We start from the raw sequence: 24,477 nt of genomic DNA, 5'->3' as shown, positions 1-24,477 counted from the left end.
GCCCACGCTCGGGGCCCGCTGAACTGCGGGCGGGCCTGTGTGGTGGGGGCACTCCTCCATTCATCGGCGGCCCCTGCAGGGCTTCGCCATGGCCGGCTTCGAGAAGACAATCCCCTGCGCATGTGCCAGCGTACGCTGTTAGATCACGCCGGCCCTTCGGCACATGCGCTAACTCGCGCAGTCCCTTCTAAGCCAGCTGGCGTGGCGCCAACCCCTCCGGCGTCCTCCTAATCGCCTGAAGTGCGGAGTGGTTCGCGCCGGTTTTCCCGTGGGGACTTAATCCTCGGAAAGGAAAATCCCACCTCTCCCCGTGTCTGCGTGGGTTTCCTCCGGATGCTCCTGTTTCCTGCCACAGTCCAAAGATGTGCAGGTTAGGTGGATTGGCCATGCTAAATTGCCCCTTTGTGTCCAAAGTTTGCAGGTTAGGTGGGGTTACGGGGATAGAGTGAGGGAGTGGGCCCAGGTAGGGGGCTCTTTCCATTAGTGTCACACGTAGGCTTACATTGACACTACAATGAAGTTACTGTGAAAATCCCCTAGTTGCCCCACTCCGGCGCCTGTTCGAGTACACAGAGGGAGAATTCAGAATGTTCAATTCATCTAACAAGAACTTCTTTTGCGACTTGTGGGAGGAAACCGGAGCACCCAGAGGAAACCCGCGTAGACACGGGGAGGACGTGCAGAAGTCCGCACAGACGGTGATCCAAGCGGGAATCGAACCTGTACTCCTGGCGCTGTGAAGCAACAGTGCTAACCACTGTGCTACCGTGCCCACTAGACGATCGGTGGGCACTCGATAGACACACAGCATTGTAGGGATCCTGTGAATTGTTCTATGGAAAGTGTAAAAATACACAATTTCCAATATTTTAGATACAAGTCTGAAATGCCTGTGAGCCATCACATCAAACAGCTAGGGAATAACTGTCTCTGGCAGTGAGCCTTATTTGCAAAATACAGAAGTGTCTTAACTCCCTGTTCCCTTAAGCTTAAAAACTCTGCATGCAGTTAATCACCATTGCCACAGGTAATCAGAGCAGCATGTTCAACCTGCGCATACAAGCAATGTACCTGTTCGTGTAATTGCAGGGTATTGAGGCGTGAACTGGTTTTGTACGCTGAGAACCTTTATGTTACCATTTATAGAATCATAGAATTTACAGTGCAGAAGGAGGCTATTCAGCCCATCGAGTCTGCACCGACCGGCTCTTGGAAAGTGCACCCGACCCAAGGTCCATATCTCCACCTTATCCCCATAACCCAGTAACCCCACCCAACATTGAGGGCAATTTTGGACACTAAGGGCAATTTAGCATGGCCAATCCACCTAACCTGCACATCTTTGGACTGTGGGAGGAAGCCGGAGCACCCGGAGGAAACCCACGCACACACGGGGAGAACGTGCAGACTCCGCACAGACAGTGACCCAAGCCGGGAATCGAACCTGGGACCCTGGAGCTGTGAGGCAATTGTGCTAACCACAATTCAACCGTGCTGCCCCAAATATTAAAGGAGGCAAGTACTTTAATTCAGTAAAAACACCTTGAGATTAGAATTCAGTTTAATATAGTGAGAGCTTGCTCTGATTCTTGGATGCACTCCCATTATTCCTACTCCTAAACATTGAATATACGGGATATATTTTCCCTGGGTAGTTTGACCCGAAACATAGAAAACAGGAGGAGTCCATTCTGCCCGTCGAGTCTGCTCCGCCATTCATTATGATCAAGGTTGATCTTCCAACTCAGGAACCTGTTCCCGCTCACATATATTTTCACCCCTTCTGTCCCAAGTGCTAAGACAAACACCTTCGTCAAAACATAAAAACGTTTTGGCCGAAATTGCTTTCTGTGGCAGCTCTCCTGAACAGGAAGCCAGCGGGAAGAAGAACAAAGGATTTACTTGACTTAACGTAAAGTCTGCCCATGGCAGTGACTATTTATACTTCACTGACCCATTGGGACAACCACTTGAGGAGGCCTTCGGCGCCACTTCGCCTGAGGGTGTGCTTCTGCCAGTAGTGGGTCTGGGTCAGGTGGCGTGCAACGGTTGGTTGACCGCTTTGTTCTCGACGCTCTCCGGAGGGCTATTGCTGGGATTGCGGCCCGGGACACAGCATCGTCCACCTCTACGGACTGCTCGGTGTCCATTTCTGAGCCAGAGTCGTCTTCGTTCTGATTGTCCAGGCGTTGGTCCATGGTTGGATTCATGCTCTGGTGAAGGAACTGTTCCTGGCTTGGTAGAGGTATCGATGTCCCCGGTCGGGTGTCCTCTTGAATGGGCTCTGGCCTCCTCAGGTAGTCCACATGTTGATGCAGGATTTTCCATTGGACCGGGATGCTGCACGAGACGCGCTTTGTTTTCCCCACTATGACCCCAGGGAGCCAGAGTGCACCATTTCCGAAACTACGGGGTTAAACCGTAGCTCCCAGTTGGATATTCCGCCCTGGTGGCCTGTGGTCATGGTAACGTCACTGCGACTCTACTTTCCTGTTCAGGTTTGGGAAAGCCGGGCTTAGGCAGGTCCTGAAGCATCTGCCCTTCAGCAGCTGTGCTGGTGCCACTCCTGTGGGGGTGTAGTCCAATAGTTAAAAAGGAACCTTGTCAGTCTTGTGTCCAGGGAGCTCATGGTCTGCTTCCGCATGCTTCTCTCACACGTTCGGCCAGGCCATTCGATGATGGGTGCCACAGGATGGTTGGATGTGTCTGATTCCGTCCATCCATGCTAATGTAGAAAATCTTCGCTTGTGAACAGTGTCCCACTGTCAGTGGCCAGGACTTCAGAGATCCCATGGGTGCTGAAAGAGCACCTCAATTTCTCGATGGTGGTCCTCGATGTGGCAGAGGCCATTTGCAATGAGCGTCTGCAAGGGTCAGAAACATGGACCCCGGAAAGCCCGACGAAATCAGCATTCAGTTTTACCCAGGGTGCCCTGGCCATTCCCAGGGCTGGAGGGAGGCAGTAGGTGGTAGTTTCTGGTGCTCCTGAACATGCCGGGTATCTACACACAACTCTTTCAGTGTCTCCATTGATCCCAGCTCACCAGACGTAGATTCGAGCCCGCTTCTTCATTTTTGAGGCTTCTGCGTGACCGCTGTGTCCTTCAGGATCAATTCCTGGCCTGGCCGTGGGATGACCATGCGAGATGCCCGCAGGAGAATGCCATCGTCCACATTCGATTCTTGTTGCTTTTGGGCATTGGGCTGTCCGGCTGCTGTGGGCTTCCCCTGTAATTCTCCACACAACAACATGTGGCAGAATTTTGCCAATTTGGGATCCTTCTGTGTCCTTGCTCGTCTCTGTACGGTCGTCACCGGAAGAGTGTCCAGAAAGTTCAAAGTCGCCGTGACTTCACCCATGCTGACCAATTATTGTCTGGTGAGAATACAGAATCTATCCCAGAGTCGGGATTCTCCCGTACCCGGCAGGGCAGGGGGTCCCGGCGGGACTGAGTGGCATGAACCAAAGGTGTGGAATCCTCTGCACCTTCAGGGGCTAGGCCTGCCCCGGATTGGTTGGCGCTCCGCCATCCAGCGGGATAGGGGCTTGGCGCCATGCCAGCCAGCGCTGAAGGGTCTCCGCCGGCCGGCACAAATCGGCGCATGCGCGGGAGCGCCAGCCGTGCTGGCATCATCCCCGCGTGTGCGCACAGGGATTCACTTCCGCACCAGGAGTGGCGGATGACCACGGCCTCCGGTGCGGAAGGAATAGAGCACCCCCACGGCACAGGTCCGCCCGCGGATCGGTGGGCCCCGACCGCAGGACAGGCCACCATGGGGGCACCTCCCGGGGCAAATCCCCCCACGACCCCCAAGAACCCCGGAGCCCGCCCGAGCCGCCAGGTCCCGCCAGTAAGGGACCAACTCTAATTTACGCCGGAGAGACCGGCATAGAGCGGGTGGGACTTCGGCGGGCCGGAGAATCCGGACAGCCCCGGGGCCCATTGAGTCGCGCCGGACCCGCCATTCTCCGAGGAAAGAGGCATGACTCACGCCGGGCCGGTTTTTGGGGGGCCGACGAATTGGGAGGACGGCGGGGGTGGGATTCACGCCGACCCCCGGCGATTCTCCCACTCGGCGGGGTGGGGTCAGAGAATCCCACCCCAGATGTTTTCAGCATAGAGAGCATGGAGTGTGACATGCACAACTTGAGGACTACACTTGCCGAAATTACAGAACCTGTTACGACAGAATCACCCACACAAGTAGAGACAGTTCCTGAGTTGGGCTGGCCAGATGTAACACCGCTCAGCGTACAGGAAGATGCTCCTAGTTCCCCTAAGTTCCTGAACACTGGGGCAGCACGGTAGCATGGTGGTTAGCATAAATGCTTCACAGCTCCAGGGTCCCAGGTTCAATTCCTGGCTGGGTCACTGTCTGTACGGAGTCTGCACGTCCTCCCCGTGTGCGCGTGGGTTTCCTCCGGGTGCTCCGGTTTCCTCCCACAGTCCAAAGATGTGCGGGTTAGGTGGATTGGCCATGCTAAATTGCCCGTAGTGTCCTAAAAAGTAAGGTTAAGTGGGGGGTTGTTGGGTTACGGGTATAGGGTGGATACGTGGGTTTGAGTAGGGTGATCATTGCTCGGCACAACATTGAGGGCCGAAGGGCCTGTTCTGTGCTGTACTGTTCTATGTTCTACTGTGTTCTGCCAAAGCGAGACAGACGATCCACCTAAGAGTCTGTCTGCCTGATGTACATATGTACCCGTAGCATAAAACTGGCATAATGTGTTGGATCTCAGTTTTTAAAAAGTGTTTGATTAAGTAAAATGCCAGGGTCACTAAATGAGTAAAGGGGGAGGGGTGTTATGTAGCTGAGTAACACTATTGGCTGGTGTAAGGTCGCGCGTTGCGTAATGACGTAATTGGCGTGTTTTGCAGGGTTTTGTGGAGTTCACCATTGTACCCTGTTTGAGCAGCATATTATAAATAAACCTGTTATAACCTGCCCAGATCCTAATGGGTAGGGAGAATTGTTTCCCCCTGGAATCATGGGAAATATGGAGCCGTCGGGATGCTCTGTTTTGCCGGGGTTTTCCCAACGGCGTGGGGCTGCCCCACAATGGGAAACTCCATTGACCAGCCGGCATAACGGAGCATCCCGCCGATATAGAAAATAGAAATGTGGAGCAGCAGGGCGGAGATAAGGGGCGGGGCAATCATTAACCTTTCTGTTGCATCAATAGAGCTGACCGGTGAAGTACCGGCTAGAGAGAGAGAAGCAGTAGTGAGCTACTGGTGCTGTGCAAATATTGTTGTAAATTAAAGTGACTTTCTGTTGGACTCTACAAACTCATGCTGGACTCTTTGTGGTCCTCACAAAAAACAAACCCCTGGCACTGTGTTAGACGAACCCGACATGTGCCACCTCTGCCTCGGAAAGTCATCCAGCATAATTAAGGACCCCACGCACCCCGGACATACTCTCTTCCACCTTCTTCCGTCAGGAAAAAGATACCCAAGTTTGAGGTGACGTACCAACCGACTCAAGAACAGTTTCTTCCCTACTGCCACCAGACTTTTGAATGGACCTACCTCGTATTAAGTTGATCTTTTCTCGACACCCTAGCTATGAACTGTAACACTTTTCACTGTATACTATGAACATGTGACAATAATAAATCAAATCAAATCTCTGATTCTTTCTCTTTGCGGCGACAACAAGGAATGTAACAGAAAGCAGTTCAGAGACGGTTCACTGGACTCATTAGGGGATTGATGCACTATCAATTACACGAAGACGGGAGTTGGATGCAATCGAGGCTTTATTACACTAAGATGTGTGGCCTCCGACAGCAGCTGGTGAAACGGCTGCTGTACGGGGAGCACACGTATTTATACTCCACCTAGTGGGCTGAGCCAGCAGGCAGGGAACTACCCCCATACCTGTAGTACAGGGCGTTACCACAAAACACCTACACCAACATCCTCTATATACAATATATACATCAATGGTGACTACCACATGGATGAAGAGCTTATCCTATGAGGAAAGGTTGAACAGGTTGGGCCTATAGCCATTGGTGTGTAAGAAGAATGAGAGGTGATCTTCCTGAAACATATAGGCCAGGATTCTCCAATCCCACGGGCAAGTTCTGATGCTGGCGTGAAAAGCGGCGCGAGCCACTCCGGCGCCAAGCCCGCCAATTGGCATGATGCCAACCCCGCCAGCGCCGGCTTAGCCACCGGAAATGCGGAGGATTCTGCAACTTCCAGGCGGCCAGACGCCGGAGTGGTTGGAGTGGTTCACACCACTCTTGGCGCCGCCATCAGGCGTTTATTGCCCATCCCATAATTGCGTTATGGAGCGCCATGTACAAAGGAGTGTGCTAGGGAGCGATGTGGTGGGAGGAAACGGTAATATGTTGAAACCTTTAAAAATACATGTGGTAAACCACTGTATTGCATTGTACTGTTGTATTGCTACACGCCTGGGCTTGACCCTACTAGCTCCGAACCACTGTAGTATATATGTGTATTGTGGTAAACTGCCACTGTATTATATGTAATGTGGTAAACCACTGCCTGCTGGCTCCGCCTCCCCTCGGGCTCGATATAAAGGTGGCTGGTCTCCGACGCTGCCCCAGTTTGGGATCCGAGGTCAGGAGTCTTTTTGTTTAGTTTATTAAAGCCTCAGTTACGTTCACTGCTCGTCTCGTGTTCGTTGATGGCACATCAATATAATAAACTAAACATCGAAGATGAATTCATCGCGCAAGCCAGATCGCCTGGAGCTGGACCCACAGGCAGCCGACGCCACTGCGAAATTCGAGCACTGGCGAAGCTGCTTCGAAGCGTACCTCGGATCCTCCACCGAAGACTTCACTGACCTCCAGAAGCAGCAGATCCTCAACGCACGGGTGAGCCTGCAAGTTTTCCTTCTCATCAGGGACGCCCCTCGTATACGGAGGCGATAATGCTGCTGAAAGGAAAATATATAAAGTCTGTAAACGAGGTGTACGCTCGGCATTAGTAAAGCCTCAGTTACGTTCACTGCTCGTCTCGTGCTCGTTGATGGCACATCAATACATTAACCAGAGTTTGTGCATCTGCTTGAAGAAGAAATCAGGTCGACCGCAAATAGATTTCGGGGCATTTGGCTTTGATTTAGGAACACAACATGGAAAATGGTCAATATTAGGTCTCAAAATCGGAGCTGCTGTGCACTGCAGTGAGTTGAATGTGTGTGAACAACATCTCTCTTCACCATGTTGTTAATATTGATCTCAGACCTTTACAGTATGTAGTTAATTATGCCTGGGCCATTTAACGTTCTCTGTAGGACACGGGAGATGTGTTTTAAAAGTCAAGACAAAGTTTATAGGATAGTGCAGAGCTACACATTTAGCGTAGTTACAAAATGTAAGACTATCTTTTAGGGGGAACAATTCTGGAAGTAATAGTCGGGGAAAGCCTCTTCCAATAGAAGCAATGCTTGATTAGGCAGCACAGTAGCATTGTGGTTAGCACAATTGCTTCACAGCTCCAGGGTCTCAGGTTTGGTTCCCGGCTTGGGTCACTGTCTGTACGGAGTCTGCACGTTCTCCCCGTGTGTGCGTGGGTTTCCTCCAGGTGCTCTGGTTTCCTCCCACAGTCCAACAATGTGCAGGTTCGGTGGATTGGTCATGCTAAATTGTCCTTCGTGTCCAAAATTGCCCTTTGTGTTGGGTAGGGTTGTTGGGTTACGGGGATAGGGTGGGGGTTTGGGATTGGGTAGGGTGCTCTTTCCAAGAGCAGGTGCAGACTTGATGGGCCGAATGGCCTCCTTCTGCACTGTAAATTCTGTGATGCTATGATTGTATGATTATGGATCAGTGGGATTGATGCAAGTTACCATTGCTTCTCCGTGTGCGACACATGGGCCGTGATCCAAGAAGCAGCTCTCCGCGGTGTAGCGTGGCCGATGAAAGCCAGGACACGGCGACGATCTGGCGAGATGTTACGCTGTAAATCCCATCCATTGTGGGCAGTAAGCCTCACTCTAATGTGCAGATTCCCGAGGTTTCTGAGGCTTTGGGACTCATTCCCTTTGCCTTGGAGACCTGGGGCGTGCGCTGTTCAGCACTGGTCCCCACAAACAGGGACCAAATAGAGCGCCACTCGTGGAGGCCTCCCAAGGGATCGGAGGCTCCCAACTGCATGCCCATTGGGCAGGTGGTACTCTGGTGCTGCAGGTGCCACCTGGCATCCTGGCCGTGCCAGCCTGGGACCTTGTCAGTGCTACCTAGGTGCCAGCCTGGCACTCCCAAGATGCCCAGGCAGTGCTGGCATTGGCACGGCCAGGGTGGCAAGCTGACACTGCCAAGGTACCAGGTTTGCATTTTTTGCACAAATGTGCTTGGGCCGGGGGTGCCCTATGTAGGTGTTTTGGGGGGGGGGGGGGATCCTCCCAGAGTGCATTCGGGCTGGGGGTCCAGGGGTCACTTCAGGGGCCTCGGAGATGGGACACCATTTAAAAATAGCATCCCGATCTCTCGCTACACTGGGCGATGTGAGCGCCAGGAAACATGCGGCTAAACACACTCGCCATGGGACTTTGTTCCCAATTAGTTGAATCGCGCCCACGATTTTGAATTAATGTTGGCAGAAATGTAGCTGTAAGTCCTCGCACTGAAATATTTCCCCCAAATATTTCTCCCATAGCACTGTAAATCATGCCTTTCAAAATCCGACTTTGGAAGACTTTTGAGGAAAACAGCAAACACTGGAATCGTGGAATCATTCTGCTGTCCATTCAACATTCTGCGGAGAGGCCAGAAGAGCTAAAGTTATAAATTGGTCTCAAATTCTGTGCGGCACAACGTGCTTTTAGAGCCAATTAGCATTCCTGAAGTGATGACTATTTTTCACTGTTGTAATGTTGGACAACGTGGCAACCAACTTGGGCATAGCAAGCTCCCACAAACAGTGATGGATTAAAAAGCAATCTAGCCAGTGAGTGTTTTTGGTTGAGGGATAAATATTGTCAAGGACATTAAACTTACATTAAACTTCTTCAAAGTAATGCCGTTGGGTATTTGTTCTTCTCCTTCCCTTTGTCTTGTTGATTTATCAGTTTTGTTTTTACCTTGCAGTCCTGATGAACATATTTCATGTATTAATGCGTCTCTCCTCTCCCCAAATGCTGATCAATGAGCTTTTTCTGTTTCAGCCCCAGATCGCCAGTGGCAGTATTTTTTTTTTCGAGTGCTTTTTTCTTTGCCTTTCCCACTTTTCTTGCAAGGTGCCTCGAATCGTTGATGCGCTGACCTCCTTCCGGGATTGCCTCGATTTCAAAACTCTCAGCCTGTTGGCCTGCTTTCCCACCAGCCTCCACTACGGGAAGCACCCCACCCTGCCATGGGACTTGGTTCCTCGGTGGGAGAATTCTGAGCATAGTCTGTCGACCAATGTTCGGAGATGTGGGGTGGAATTCTCCGACCCCCCGCAGGGTCGGGGAATCGCCCGGGGCCTTCGTAAATCCCGCCCCCGCCGTGGCCGGAATTCTCCGCCACCCGGGAATCGTTGGGGGTGGGAATTGCGCCCCGCCGATCGGCGGGCCCCCCCCCGCGGCGATTCTCCGGCCCGTGATGGGCCGAAGTCCCGCCGCTGTCAGGCCTCTCCCGCCGACGTGGTTTAAACCACCTCTGTGCCGGCGGGAGCAGGCGGCGGGAGCGGGCCCCGGGGTCCTGGAGGGGTGCGGGGCGATCGGACCCCGGGGGGGTGCCCCCACGGTGGCCTGGCCCGGATCGGGGCCCACCGATCGGCCGGCGGGCCTGTGCCATGGGGGCACTCTTTTTCTTCCGCCGCCGCCACTCCGCCGCCGGTCGGCGTGGCGCCAAAGGCCGTTGGCGGCAGTCGGCGGAGTGGGAGCCACTCCGGTGCGGACCTAGTCCCTAAAGGTGCGGAGAATTCCGCAGGCCCGGCATCAAAGTGGTTGGCGTCACTCCGCTACGCCGGGAACCCCCGCCCCGCCAGGTAGGGGAGAATACCGCCCGTGGTTACTTCGATCAGGACACATATTATCTTCCTTCGTCCTTTGTCCCAGAAGGATGTCTCAGAGACAACACAAGAATTGTCAAAGTATTTGTTACATGCTTGAACGTCGAATTCCAGAAAGTAATCAACCTGGGGTTGAACATTCTCCTAGCGATGAGAAAATCATTTCATCTGTGGGCGAGAATTTAAAGCCGAAATTCACCAACAAGGAATTTTATCGCGTAGCAGAGGATAATGTGCACTTGAAGCCCAGCCAGAAACCGCTCCAAACCCTTTGAGAAATATTTCATCAATACTTACTTATACTGTTGCATTTCAAACCTTCTGTTACAATTTTGTTTGTACTTCAGCCCCACGCCCCTGATCTATGGGCACCCGATGCAGAGAGGGGCGGGGAGGGTGCAGGACCTCCACAGGAACCTGCTCCTGGGCCTGACCAAACTTGCCACAAACAGGTCCAGGCAGCAGGCGACCAAGGAGGTCATCCAACATGACTGCCTGCCCCTCTACCGTGGCTAGATTCACAGCTGGGCAGCCCTGGAGAGGCAGCATGCAGTGTCCACGGGGCACTTTAAGGGGCTGTCCCTTTTAATTTGTCCCTCAGTTTATTGAATTTAGTTTATTTGGTTTCATCAAAATAGTTGGAGCCCTCTCTTCGGAAGAAGGCATGTAGTGGCTAGGCCAGCCGTTGGGCTGCTCTAGGGCAGCCAGGGGGCTGGTGGCCTCTGTACAGTTTTTCCTATTAATAAATACCTGCTGTGCTTCCAACGATGTCTGCAATGTACATCATTACATCTGGCGACGAGGATAAAATTATGATTACGCAGCCTCTGGCTCTTCACCTGGGAATAACCTGTTTTCGACTAAGTCTGAAAGAAATACTCACCAAATGCTTGTCTTTGGGCGACTGGACGGAAATACTGCGACACCCTGAGGGGCAGACACAGCGTGGATCTGGCTTGGCCGACGGAATCAAAAGTTTAGAAACGTAGAGAGAAACCAAAGAGAAAATAGCCCTCGGGGTTATTTTTGAGTTTAAGGAAAAGTGGAAACCAAGTTGATTTTTTTTTTTAAAACGAAGAGTTGCTGCAAAGTTTTTTAAATGAAAGAGTAAAGAGCAGAGAGCACGGGGGACAGTGTTATCATAGAATTTATAGTGCAGAAGGAGGCCATTCGGCCCATCGAGTCTGCACTGGCTCTTGGAAAGAGCACCCCACCCAAGGTCCACACCCCCACCCCATCCCCATAACCCAGTAACCCCACCCAACACTAAGGTCAATTTTGGACACTAAGGGCAATTTATCATGGCCAATCCACCCAGTCTTTGGACTGTGGGAGGAAACCGGAGCACCCGGAGGAAACCCACGCACACACGGGGAGGATGTGCGGACTCCGCACAGACAGTGACCCAGTGGGGAATCGAACCTGGGACCGAGGAGCTATGAAGCCACAGTGCTAGCCACTGTGCTACTGTGCCGCCTGTCAATAGATGGGTGGCAGGTTTGCATGATGGACTTGGCTGGGTTCACGACTCTCTGTAATTTCTTACAGTTTTGGGCCGAGCAGTTGCCGTACCAGGCTGTGATGCACCAGATAGGCTGCTTTCTATAGTGTCAAAATTGGCGAAAGTCAATGTGGACGTGTCGGACTTCCTTAGTTTCCTGAGGAAAATAGGCCGGTCTCCTGTTGTACCAGAAGATATGGAGGGATGACGGATCGTTTGTAAACACTTGGGCCACTCGAGGCGTAGAAAGAATCTTCAGCAGTCGGAGTGGCCACCATGGAATGATTTTGAACCTATAAGCACCAAAGTACTGTTGTCAACACAACCAATGTCTCCATGGAAGCAAGTAGTAATGAACTGCCTGTGCCAGAGGAGGTACCCGTTCTTTGCAATTGCTGTTAATGTTGATCCTGCGGAAGCATCTCAGACTACAGAATTGCGCCACTCTACAAGAAACAGAAAAACAGGGCGGCACGTGGCGCAATGGTTAGCACTGGGGCTGCGCCGCTGAGGACCTGGGTTCGAATCCCGGCACTGGGTCACACTGTCTGTGTGGACTTTGCACATTCTCCCCATATCTGCGTGGGTTTCACCCCCACAACTCAAAGATGTGCAGGGTAGGTGGATTGGCCACGCTAAATTGAGTGGAAATAAATAAATAAATGGGTACTCTAAATTTATTTTTAAAAAGGAGACAGGAAAGCTCCTCAAAGACTCGATTTATAATTATCCAACTCATGTGTGTAATGTTTAGTTAGAATTTAGGACGGAGTAACTTAGTCATTGGAGGTTGTATGATGGGGTTAAAGGAGAAGGGATGTGGTGATTGTCCCTTTAAGGCAACACAGCAGAAGAGAGTCACCTGACTTGAGGGAACCAATTGGGACTGAGGGTAATCACGCCAAGGGGCGGAGTCTTCTCTCAGGCAGAAGACATGTAGGTACCAGGGGACCTGTGAGGCCGCTGGCCTCTGTATGGTTTTTCTTATTAATAAGTACCTGTTGTCTGTCTAAAGAATGAAAATGAAAATGAAATGAAAATCGCTTATTGTCATGAGTAGGCTTCAAATGAAGTTACTGTGAAGCGCCCCTAGTCGCCACATTCCAGCGCCTGTTCGGGGAGGCTGTTACAGGAACAGGCATAAAGAAGTCTGCAACCTGCATCTTAACGCTGTCGGAAGGTGCTGAGGTGACTATAAACAATCTGGTTAGCAAGACCAAAGACCCAGCCGCTCATTTATTTTCACTGCCATTTATACGTTCCTCTATGGTGCTCCAGCTCACAAACTTTGACAGGTATTTAGTTCTGATTGAGTTTTAATTGAATGGATTACATGGTCCACTTGGGTATTAGGAAACAGAGCAAGGATCTGATGAAGATGGTCGACCTTGGCACTTCAGCAAAACGATACCTGTCAATGTGAAGGTGGCTTGGCACCATTTTAAATTCTTTTATCATTCGCAGAATTATGGATTTAAAGAAGAAATACATTTTTCTATTACTTCAGCAAGATTCAGAAGATTGGGACTAATTGGTGAGTCGTTCAAAGAGCTGCCACAGGAATGCCAGGCCCAATGGCCTCCATTACATCTGTAAGATTCTTACATTAGCTTCTCACATTTCTTTTATCTACACTTCTCTGCCAGTCAACCGCAAGAGGTACTCAGCTTATAGCAACAGGAGTAGGCCATTCAGCCCATTGAGTCCACACTAACCCCCTGAAAGAGCAACCTACCTAGGCCGATTCCCTGACCCTCTCCCTGTAACCTCATCACCCCAGCTAACCTTTGGACAAGAAGGGGCAATTTATCATGGCCAACCCACCCACCCTGAGCACCTTTGACCTGTGGAGGAAACCGGAGCACCCGGAGGAAACTCACGCAGGCACGGGGAGGACGTGCAGACTCCGCACAGACAGTGACCCAAGGTCGGAATTGAACCCGGGTCCCTGGGGCTATGAAGCAACTGTGCTAACCACTGTGCCAACATGTCGCCCTGGCAGATCAGACACTTCAATGCCTTTTACATTTGCTATCCCCATCTTGTACCCATGATGTGGAATGTTGACTATTTTGTGACCCTGTTGTATCCCAGCTTTTTATGTTCGTCATTTACTTCAGGGAGTCAAGGTAGTGATCTGCTTAGATGCATGTTTGAAGATAAGAGGCATATCTCCCACCCAGGTCCAATATAACTGCAGGAAAGACAATCAGACAGGCAAAGCAACATGCCATCTGCTAGCTAGGCTCGGAAACCATGGGCGCGATTCTCCGCTCCCCACGCCGGGTGGGAGAATCGCGGGAGGGCCGGGCGAATCATCATGCCACCCTGGCACCCCCACGTGATTCTCCCAACCCCCCAAAAATGGAGTGTCGCGTTTTTCGACATGCCGCTCGGAGAATCATAAGATTGGGACTAATTTTTCACGGCGACCGGCGATTCTCCGGCCCGGATGGGCCGAGCGGCCAGACGAACCCGACCGGTTCACGCCGGCGGCAACTACACCCGGTCGTTGCCATCGTCAACAGCGCGCAACAGGTAAGTGTGGGGCCTGTGGGGGGGCGGAGGGAGGATCGAACACCACGGGCGAGCTCATGAGGTGACTGGCCCGCAATCGGTGCCCACCGATCGTCGGGCCGACGTCTCTAAGAGACGCACTCTTTTCCCTCTGCCACCCCGCAAGATCAAGCCGCCATGTCTTGCGGGGGCAGCGGAGGGGAAGACAGCAACCGCGCATGCGCGGGTTGGAGCCGGCCAACCTGCGCATGCGCGGCTGACGTCACTTAGGCGCCGCCGTCGCTACATTCTCGGCCCCGCCGCATTGACGAAAGCCGCAAGGCCCGGCGGCCGTGTTTCTCGCAATGCCGCTCCTAGCACCCCGGGGGGGGGGGGGGGGGGGGGGGAGAATAGGGTGCGAGGAGTGGCCTCCGACGCCGTTGTGAAACTCGGCCCAGTTCACGACGGCTTTCCCGATGCCGCGTGGCATCGGAGAATCGCGCTCCATGTCCGGTTATCAACAGAAATGTGCAAGAGTTGGTGAAGTAATACGATTACTGGCCTGAATGGAACCTGATCTATAATATCATCTAAAATTGGCTTGTGACATTCTAAACATTTTTATGCGGGAGTACGAAAATGCAAAAATCCACTCCGCTCAAAGCCAGCATTAATAGTAAACAGTTTCAAATAGTCAAATATAAAACAATTGAAGGCTACACCAGGTCTGTGTGTGAGTTGGGTAGAGTCATAGATAGAGTCATAGATGTTTACAGCATGGAAACAGGCCCTTCGGCCCAGCTTGTCCATGCTGCCCAGTTTCTATCACTAAGCTAGTCCCACTTGCCCACGTTTGGCCCATATTCCTATTCACCCACCCTGCCCACATAACTGTCGAACTGCTTTTTAAAGGAAAAAAATTGTACCCGCCTCTACCCCTGCCTCTGACAGCCCATTCCAGATGCTCACCACCCTCTGTGTGAAGAAATTTCCCCTCTGGACCCTCTTGTATCTCTCCCCCCTCACCTTAATCCTACGCCCTCTAGTTCTAGACTCCTCTACCTTTGGGAAACGATGTCGACCATCTCCCTTATCTATGCTCCTCATTATTTCATAGATCTCGATAAGATCACCCCTAATCCACTCCCTTTTCCTGAATATAGGCAGCTATACCTTCAGCCATCTCAGTCCCTGGGCTACTTCCCAGCGGGATCCTACAGCCCCACCGAAGACGGCCACCCACCCCTCCACCGCCCCATGGCGTGCCCCCCCCCCCCCCCCCCCCTCCAAGCCATGCAAAATGCCATAGACTTCGGCGGAACAGGAAGATCCCATTGGCCGGACCGGAAGATCCCACTGGCAGCCAATGGGGAGGGAAGGGTGGAAAATCCCATCCGGACGCTTCGGAATTCCCTCCCTACAGCTCGCCACCCACTCTCTCCTCGCTTGAAACCTTGGTTTGATCAGTCACCGCTCCAAATATCTCCTCCTTCACCTTCGTTTAGATTTTTGGCCAATTGCCTTGGCACTTTGGGATTCCTGACAACATTAAAGGTGCTGTGCAGATGCAGGACGTTGCTAGAATAGGAGGCACAATCTCCAGCTGCCAAACCACAATGTGCAAACCAACTGGTCGTAATTCAAAATATCTCGCACTTCCGCATTATGTCCATAGGTGTGAGGTATAACTGTTGTTAGCATGTTAAACAAACATACAGAGACACTATGCTAATTATGTATAATAATGATACACTGCGATTTTAATTAGACCCAAAGTCACTAAAAGTTATTTTTAGATCCTTAATGCAGAAAATTGTTCAAACTCTAAAAATTAAAACATTAAGCACCATATGGTCCTGAATTGGTTCGTCACTAACAGGCTCATGAAAGTGTGACTATGTTCATGTCTAGCCGCGCAATATTTCCTCCTCCTCTACAGAAGGCAGCAACTTTTGCAAAGGCATTAGAGGCAATTTCTTATACGTGTTACCAACTGGTGAGATTGAGGTCATGCATCATGGGTCGAACAGTGGGTAGCACGGTAGCATGGTGGTTAGCACGGTTGCTTCACAGCTCCAGGGTCCCGGGTTCGATTCCCAGCTTGGGTCACTGCCTGTGCGCAGTCTGCACATTCTCCCCCTTGTCTGCGTGGGTTTCCTCCGGGTGCTCCGGTTTCCTCCCACAGTCCAAAGATGTGCAGGTTAGGTGGATTGGCCATGCTACATTGCCCTGAGTGTCCAAAAAAGGTTAGGTGGGGATACGGGGATAGGATGGAGGCGTGGGCTTAAGTGGGGTGCTCTTTCCAAGGGCCGGTGCAGACTCGATGGGCCGAATGGCCTCCTTCTGCACTGTAGATTCTATGATTCTCTGGATATTCAAACATCTTGGGCTGGATTCTCCGTCGTCGGGATGCTCCGGGTTCCCGACGGAGTGGTACTGCCCCATAATGGGAAACCCCATTGACCAGCTGGCGAAACAGAGCACCCCGCAGGTTTGCTGAACCAGAAAACTGGTGGGACGGAGAATCCAGCCTCTTGTTCGAAGTTATCCTTCTTTATGTGTATATCTAGACAATGCTTGTTATCACACTAGTGTTGATTGAGAGAAGAAGGACCGTCATTGGCCAGGGGACAATGGAGTTCTTCGTCAAAATAGTGGGGTGGTGGTGGGGGGGGGGGGGGGGGGGGGGGAGATTCCGCCATCAGGAAGGGTTGGAAAATCCCACCCTTAGAGGCAGGGGCCCCTTGGCACATTTGCCTTTGGAATCTGTGCGTGGCAATCAGAGGCCCTGACATGAATTATCTTTTGCTGCTTTCCATTCTGGGATCTGTCATTCAACACAGACCTGGGATCAAACCTGATGCTTCACAGCTTAGAGCGTGCGTCTATGTAACTCCCTACCAAACCCTCAGGACATTTTCGATGATTGAGCCAATTGACTCACAGCAGGTTGTCACGGTAAATTGAAGCTGCTTTTGGCCGTGTTGATTGAGTTTGGAGTGTTGGCAAGCAATTTGGATGAAATGACTTTGATTGTATCACGGGGCCCTTTGCATGTATCAGAGGGCCGCTGCCTCGATTTAAGGTCTCATTTGAAAATCTGGACATCCATCAATGCAGCTCTCCATTGGTGTTACAGCAAGTGAGACCTGAATACAGAGGGCTGGATTCTCCGTTTCAGGGACAATGTCCCCACGTCCTCATGAAAACTGTGGTCTTTTATGCCAGATAAATAGGCGTTAAAAGGCCACTGATTCACTATCTTGCTGGGGGCCAGCAGGCAGCTGTCATGGAGTCGCTGCTCCAGCTGCTGATACGGCCCCCCGCACTTCCGGGTCAGAGGCCGCGCATGCGCATGGCGGCGGACTCTAGCGCCCGCGCCATGCTCCATGACGGACTCAGACCGCGGAAATAGTGCTGCACGCCCGACCCAGACCGCCCGCACAAAAACCCCCCCAGTCCTGAATGAGGCCCCCCTCCCCTGCCCTACGATCGGCCCGCCCGATTCCGCAGCCACCACGCGAGATTCCCGAACAGCAGACATTAGAAATACTCCGTCGGGAATTCGGCCGGTCGGGGCGGCGAATAGCGGGGTGGGCCTCTGCCAATTGTGCCCAATGCCAATACCAACACAATGCTCTGGTCCCTCGCTGGCTCTGGCTGTGGTATCGATGTTTGCGCCAGCGGATCCAGGAAAAATCGTCATATGCATGGATTTCAGTATCACTAACGGCTTGGACACAGTCTGCTCGGCCCTTCTGCGAAGCTCGACCCTTCCAGGTCTGGGGAGGGGACATGGGGGGGGGGGGGGGGGGGGTGAGTGGGTGGTGGTGAGAAGGGTGTGGGTTGGATTTTGGTGGCCAGGCAGAAAGGGAGCGGGGTGTGTGTGGTGACATCTTGAGAGGGGGGTGTGTGCCACCAATGCGTACAGGGAACCTGCGCCCCTCCACCCCCTCAACCCCCACCCCTCCAGCCCCACAGTGCGAGGAATGGGTTGAGAGACATTCCAATTACATGCAAAATGGATGTTAAGTATCCAATAATTGACATTGATTATGTAAAGGGAAGCAAGTGGTGTGTTGATAGAGTTTCGAATGGAGCGTGTTCAAGGAAAATACAGTTGTCTTGGGAAAGGTGCAGACTCTTTATTCAGCAGCAGCTAGAAGCTAATACGAACGACGTACCTCCTGCATTCCACCTTTTAACCAGTTGGGTCATGTCATCCATCTCCTGGAGTGGCACTTGAACCTGAAGCTTCGAGCTCACAAGGGGTCTCCCAACTGCGCCACAAGACCTCCCTAAACAAGCTGTACCGAAAATAGTGTACTCAGGGGGTCGGTGCGAATACATTAAGTGCACTTGAAATTACCTGGCGCTTTACTCTCTATTTTTCCATTCAATTAACAAATTACATGGGACTCGAAAACGTCATAATCACCAAGAATATTTTGTTAAATAGCCTGACCTAAATGTTTAAAAACCCATCAACGGACAAGTGTAGTGTAAGCGAAGACTAAAAAAAAATGTAAATAGCTATGACAAATAATATTAGCCAACCAATGAAATCAATGGAGTGTAACCTGCTCCTCATTTACCTGCAAAGTTAATTTGAAAGAATTAAAATAATAGTCATGTCTTCAAAAAAAAAACAATTCCATATAGGCCATCGACAACCGTTAATTTGCAAATGGCTGTGCGGAAAATATCAGAATCAATGAGTGTAGTTGTCCAGTCAATGCCGTTGTGCTTAGCGAAGCTGGTAATATATTTTAATTAATTTAACCAGTTATAATTAATATTAAGGAAGACAGGAAGTGGAGGAAGCCATTCAACCGTTTGAGCTCTTCCGCCATTCGATTAAATCACAGCTTCGAAGGAATTTCTCCTGCTGTGACAGAAGCACTTACCGTGTTTCTCAAAGCTAAGAGATAGATGTTTTACAGAACAATTAAAATCAATAAGCCTTGAAATTGCGCAGAGGGCTAATAGCGTGTGATAATATTGAGTGATGACAGTGGGCCCAAAGCTTGTGGTGTTTTACTTGAAATTCAATTTTAGCAAGCAAAGGAATTTTAGGCCGGCGTACTTCATGTTTGCACATTGTTATCCTGTCACAACAGGACCAAAATTTATTGAGAGGCAGTACACGTTAAAAATATGGACACAGTTGTGTAGCGGAGGTTCAGTGGGGAATTTCTGAGTCAGAAGGAAGCAGGTTCAATTGTCGAAGTCAATATTTTTCCCGCTTCTGGACTGTGATAGAAAGATTCAACAACGCTCGTAAGAAAACAAAACAAAGCTTTATTTACGAATTACAGCTGCATGCAGAAATGGCTGAAACTTGAAGTCAGAGAGCAGTCAGTAAAAACTGCTGTTTCCTTCTCAAGTCCGTGCTTTCACAGAGAATCAGCTCAATATTTATACATTATCAAAATCAGAATTACGTGACTACAGCTTGGTCAGGAATTCGATCAGAAGTACAAACATAAGCAATATCATAAAACAGGCGTCACCTTGCTGACCTTTCAGGACTCTGGGTCTCATACCATTATCTTGTCTTTTGATCGCATGTTTAAGAATCGGAGGAGACTTGTTCTGGTCCTATCTTGTCGTATTTAGACTGCTTTGGGTTATGACGAGTTAGTCTTATCAAAATTTACAGAGCCCAGGCATTTCGGAACAACTTGACCTTCTCTGATCTTATTCATGCTTTAGGTCGTGCAAAGTCAGTTTTTCTTTCATTGTACCCAGTAGTTGACCAGTTTTCCCATCATGCCATTATTTACTTTGTACAACATCACACAATTCCCGCCATTGACTTGAGTACAAATTCCAGACGAACACGGTACTGAGGGAGTGCCGCACTGTTGGAGGTCCCATCTTTCGGAAGAAAAGCTAAACTGAGGGGGAGGCGCGGTGGCTCAATGGTTCAATAAATAATCTTTATTGTCACAAGTAGGCTTACATTAACACTGCAATGAAGTTACTGTGAGAAGCCCCTTGTCGCCACACTCCGGCACCTGTTCGGGTACACAGAGGGAGAATTCAGACTTCTCAGCTGGGACGGGAATTGAACCCGCGCTGCTGGCCTTGTTCTGCATCACAAACCAGCTGTCTATCCCACTGATCTAAAGCAGCCCTACTGGTTAGCACTGCTACCTCACAGCGCCAGGGATCTGAATTCAATTCCAGCCTTGGGTCACTGTATGGAGTCTGCACGTTCTCCACCGTGTCTGCGTAGGTTTCCTCTGGGTGCTCCGGTTTCCTCTCACAGTCCAAAGATGGGCAGGTTAGGTGGATTGGCCATGCTAAATAGTCCCTTAGTGTTCAAGCATGTGCAGGTTTGGTGAGGTTGCAGGGATAGGGCTGGGGAGTGAGCCCATGTAAATTGCTCTTTCAGAGAGTCCGTATAGACTCGATGGGCTGAATGTGGCTTCCTTCTGCACTGTAGGGATTCTAGGAGGCTACACCTACTCTCTCAGATTGAATGAAAACATCCTGTGGAACTATTATGTCAAAGAACTGAGCCCTGGCCAAGATTTATTCCTTAGCCGACACCACTGAAAAAGAAAATCCGATGACAATCACATTACAGTTCGTGGGAACTTGCTGGTATCGAATTGATTATTGTCTTTCCAACATTATAACACCAACTACACTTCAAAGGAGCTTCATTACTGGTAAGACACTTTGAGATCATCTGGGTTTGTGGAAGACAAATTAGAAAGGCAAGTCTTCATCAAAATTTATAATGAAAATATAAAAATAAGGATAGGATATGAGTATTTAAAATAGGGGATAGATTGCATCTGCACACTGTGACATAGAGGCTTAATAGCCACTGTGCTAATGGCTAGAGTGCATCATCAGCGATGTCAAATGATATCACATCATATTTAATAGGAATCGAAGGCAGGAAGATTCTAAAGGAGTCTTGTTAAAGTCCAGCAGTGTAAAGAGTCAATAAATGTTCACCGGTTTGCAACAGCATGGTTTCCAGCTCAAAGGCACCCAGATGGCAGCCGTGATAGTAATACTTGGCGGCAGCGGCTACGAACAATTACCTAGGATCCCGATATTGGCGGGAAAAGCAGCGATTGGAATGGCTAATTGCTAACAGAGTCCTATGACAACTGTTTACAAGTGCACAAAGTTTATCGAGAAATGTTGACCCCTGTCTGAGCCGTGGACCGAATGGAGGGCCTGGAACAAGTTGCAGACCACAGTAACTGCCGTCTGCGCTTCATTCAATAACAAACTCCCCCCTGCCTTGCTCAGAAAATAAATAAGGATCACCCCCCCCCCCCCCCCCCGCCCCCCCCCCCCCCCCCCCCCCCCCCGCAGTTTAAGAAAACAGGGGTTGATAAGTAAACCGCTAAATACAAAAGGATCATCAGGGCCTTTGGTTCCTACCATAACTTCTGGAGCAATGCTGTAACAGAACGGGAAAAATTCACCCGCACAGCCAGGAACCTGGAGAGAATACTGATTCTTTTATAAACGATCTGGTTCGCTTAGCAGGTGACTGGTAAATGTGGGGCACTGAGAGGGGAGCTGGAGAGCGACCACATTATGGTGGGAGTAATCAATGAATCATTGTCGGACTGCTTGCGGTTCACGGGGAGATCTCACTTTGTCCAAAGCAGTGCAGTTAGCCAGGCAGGCTGAACCTCTCAAGGTGTGGTATGGCGCCATCTAGCGTGGTAAGCATGAACCATGGGGCTATAGGCACGCCTGCCAGGAAACAGCACCAATGCGAAGAGGGAACGAGTGGCACCTTTCTTCCTTGCCCGCATTGTGGCAGGAATAAAACCTCATTGGCGTGAAGCCTGCCCATTAATGTCGAGTGCCACTCTTGCCACAAGGTCACGACATTCTGAAAGAGTCTGCCGCAGCATCAGAATACTTAAATTGCCTAGTGGAAATCTTAAAGACAGACATTTCCAATCTGGACGGGTCCAATAAATAGCTGATACTGAAGAACACGGGACGGAATTCACCGTAGCCCGACGCCGAAATTGGGATCGGCGAACCGGTGAAGAATGGCTCCCGACGCGGGAATCGGGGCCGACGCCGGTTTGACGCCAGTTCGCGATGCTCCGCCCCCTCCAAATCGGCGTCATCGAGAAGCATGCCGCGTGCAGTCGCAACACCGTTAGCGCGTCATCAGCCGGCCCACCTACGCTGCTCCGCCCCGATGGCCTGAGTTTCTGAAGGCGCGGGCCGCATGTGGCCCCAGGGTCGGGAACCTGGCGTGCCGGCTGCAGACAGTCACCAGCACCACCACACACGGCCGGGATCTCTGCCGTTGGCCATGGGACTTCTGCTAGGGCTGGGGGGGGGGGGGGGGGGAGTGGTAGGGGGTAACCAGGGGGTGGGCTGTGGGGTCGGGAACGCAGTCCAGCACGGCCGGCGCCATGCTTCCCAGCACGACAGGTGCAGCTTGTCAGCCCTGCGCATGCGCGGCCCGGGACCCACCCATTCTCTGCCCGTTTTCCACCTAACCCGCGGGTGTTTCACATGTTCCGGTGATAGACCCGCACCGGTACCGGAATCGATGAGGGGTTCGCGCTGATTTTCCCGTCCTGGAACACCCGAGGATCTGTCGTTGACGCTGCCACTTTGCCTCAGGGACGGAGAATTCCGCCCAAGATGTATTGCGCTTCGGTAACGTGGCAGAGCCGTAAGAGGCTTTCTGGTGCACAGATGTTATGGTTACTGGAAGGAAAAGATATTTTAGACCAGGTACAGGAGCAGGGTGTCCATTCTTTCCGATGTTACGCTATGGCTGAAGTCTGAAGCTGTCTATCATTCAACTTCACAGCATAGGAGGCATTCCACGGAAGATCCAAGGACAGATGACGGCTACATTTCATTATAATGGAATAGAGCTCACCGATGTGGCATTCTGGATCAACGTGGCTCTGTGTTGAGCAGAAAAGCTCGGACAGTTTTCCATCTCCTTTGGTCACCAGTTGCCGAAGAAACTCTTAGTTGACTAAGAAGACTGTGGATCAGTCTTCAAAGGCAAAAGCCCATCCCTACGACCATAAGTGGGCATCGTAGATCTTTACTTTCTCTTCGAGGTGAGACTAGTCGAAGCAGGACGCCAAGGATGCACCGAGGACAAAGGCGACCATTCAAAAGATGACATTCTAGACCTTCATTTGCTCTTTCAGGAAAGAATGAAAGAGGATGATAACAGAGAGGCCATTGACATAAAAGATGTGTCTGAAAGGAGGAGATCCTGAAAATGAAATGAAAATCACTTATTTTCACATGTAGGCTTCAAATGAAGTTACTGTGAAAAGCCCCTAGTTGCCACAATCCAGCGCCTGTTCGGGGAGGCTGGTACAGGAATTGAACCGTGCTGCTGGCCTGCATTGGTCTGCTTTAAAAGCCAGCTCTGATGTACTTTTTGAAGAGAGTGTGGAGCAGTGGTGGGTAAACTACAGCCCAGGTGCCACATGTGGCCCATTTGGGTTCTGAGTGCGGCCTAAGAGACATTTTGTTGACTGTGCCCATGTGCAAAGTTGCCACATTCCGTTGATTCCCGTCCATATAGTTTTTTTCCTACCTGTATGACTAAAGTGATTCGCACGTAAAGCGAAGGAGAGTGAAGTGAGTGGCGTGCTGATCGCTCACAACATTGACTGTCAGAGCCGTGCGCTCCCTCTGCGTCCAAGTGTTAATATTTATTTTGTTTTTACCATTTGAAGTTGATGAAAGTTCTATTAATATCTATATGATTCGTCATAACGTGTTTCGATAACTCGTTATGAAATATTCGGCGTGTAATAAATGCATTTAGTCTTATTCATGGGGGTCATGGTTAGCGAACAAACCCCGATTTCAATCTCACAGCCCACTGAGATGAAGGAGGGTCACTCACCCGGCCCACTCGCTAGCCCAGGTTGCCCATCACTGGTGTAGATTATGGAGAGCATTAATCCCGCATTTCCTCAACGGGAGCCAAGAACACAATTGGAAATTAATGTCACTGGTACAAAGGACTGTGAAGGGGAAATAGGATGTGTGAATAGTTAATGACGATGAGTAGAACAAAAGACTTGAGGAGGTGTAGTATAAAGGTTCAATAGCCATTGTCAGTGATGTCGGATCAGATGTAACTGGAACCTGAGGGAGGTCGATTTTAATGGAGTCTAGCTAAAAATTGTCTCTGTAAAGGCTGTGGTTTAAAGAGTCAATAAATGTTCACTAATTTGCAACAGCATGATTTCCAACGTTCTTCTATCGAAGGCACCCTGAGCCTGGTGATGATAATACACGCACCATAGCCCAATTACTTTCCAGTCTCTTCATGGGACGACACATCGGTCTTAACTGCCCATGAGTTAATCCGCAGAGTATTAAAGTTATATTAAAAAGATAACTTCCTTTGGAATTCAATTAAATTTTACATTTGGAAATGTTTGCATGCAACTGGCCTGATTCTTTCCTTACGCCTAAATCCACTTTCATTGTCTGGCCACACAGCTT

This window comes from Scyliorhinus canicula, chromosome 24 (genome assembly GCF_902713615.1).
Source record: "Scyliorhinus canicula chromosome 24, sScyCan1.1, whole genome shotgun sequence".
Lineage (NCBI taxonomy): Eukaryota > Metazoa > Chordata > Chondrichthyes > Carcharhiniformes > Scyliorhinidae > Scyliorhinus > Scyliorhinus canicula.
The sequence above is the reverse complement of the archived record's forward strand: the minus strand, read 5'-3'. Positions refer to the sequence as shown.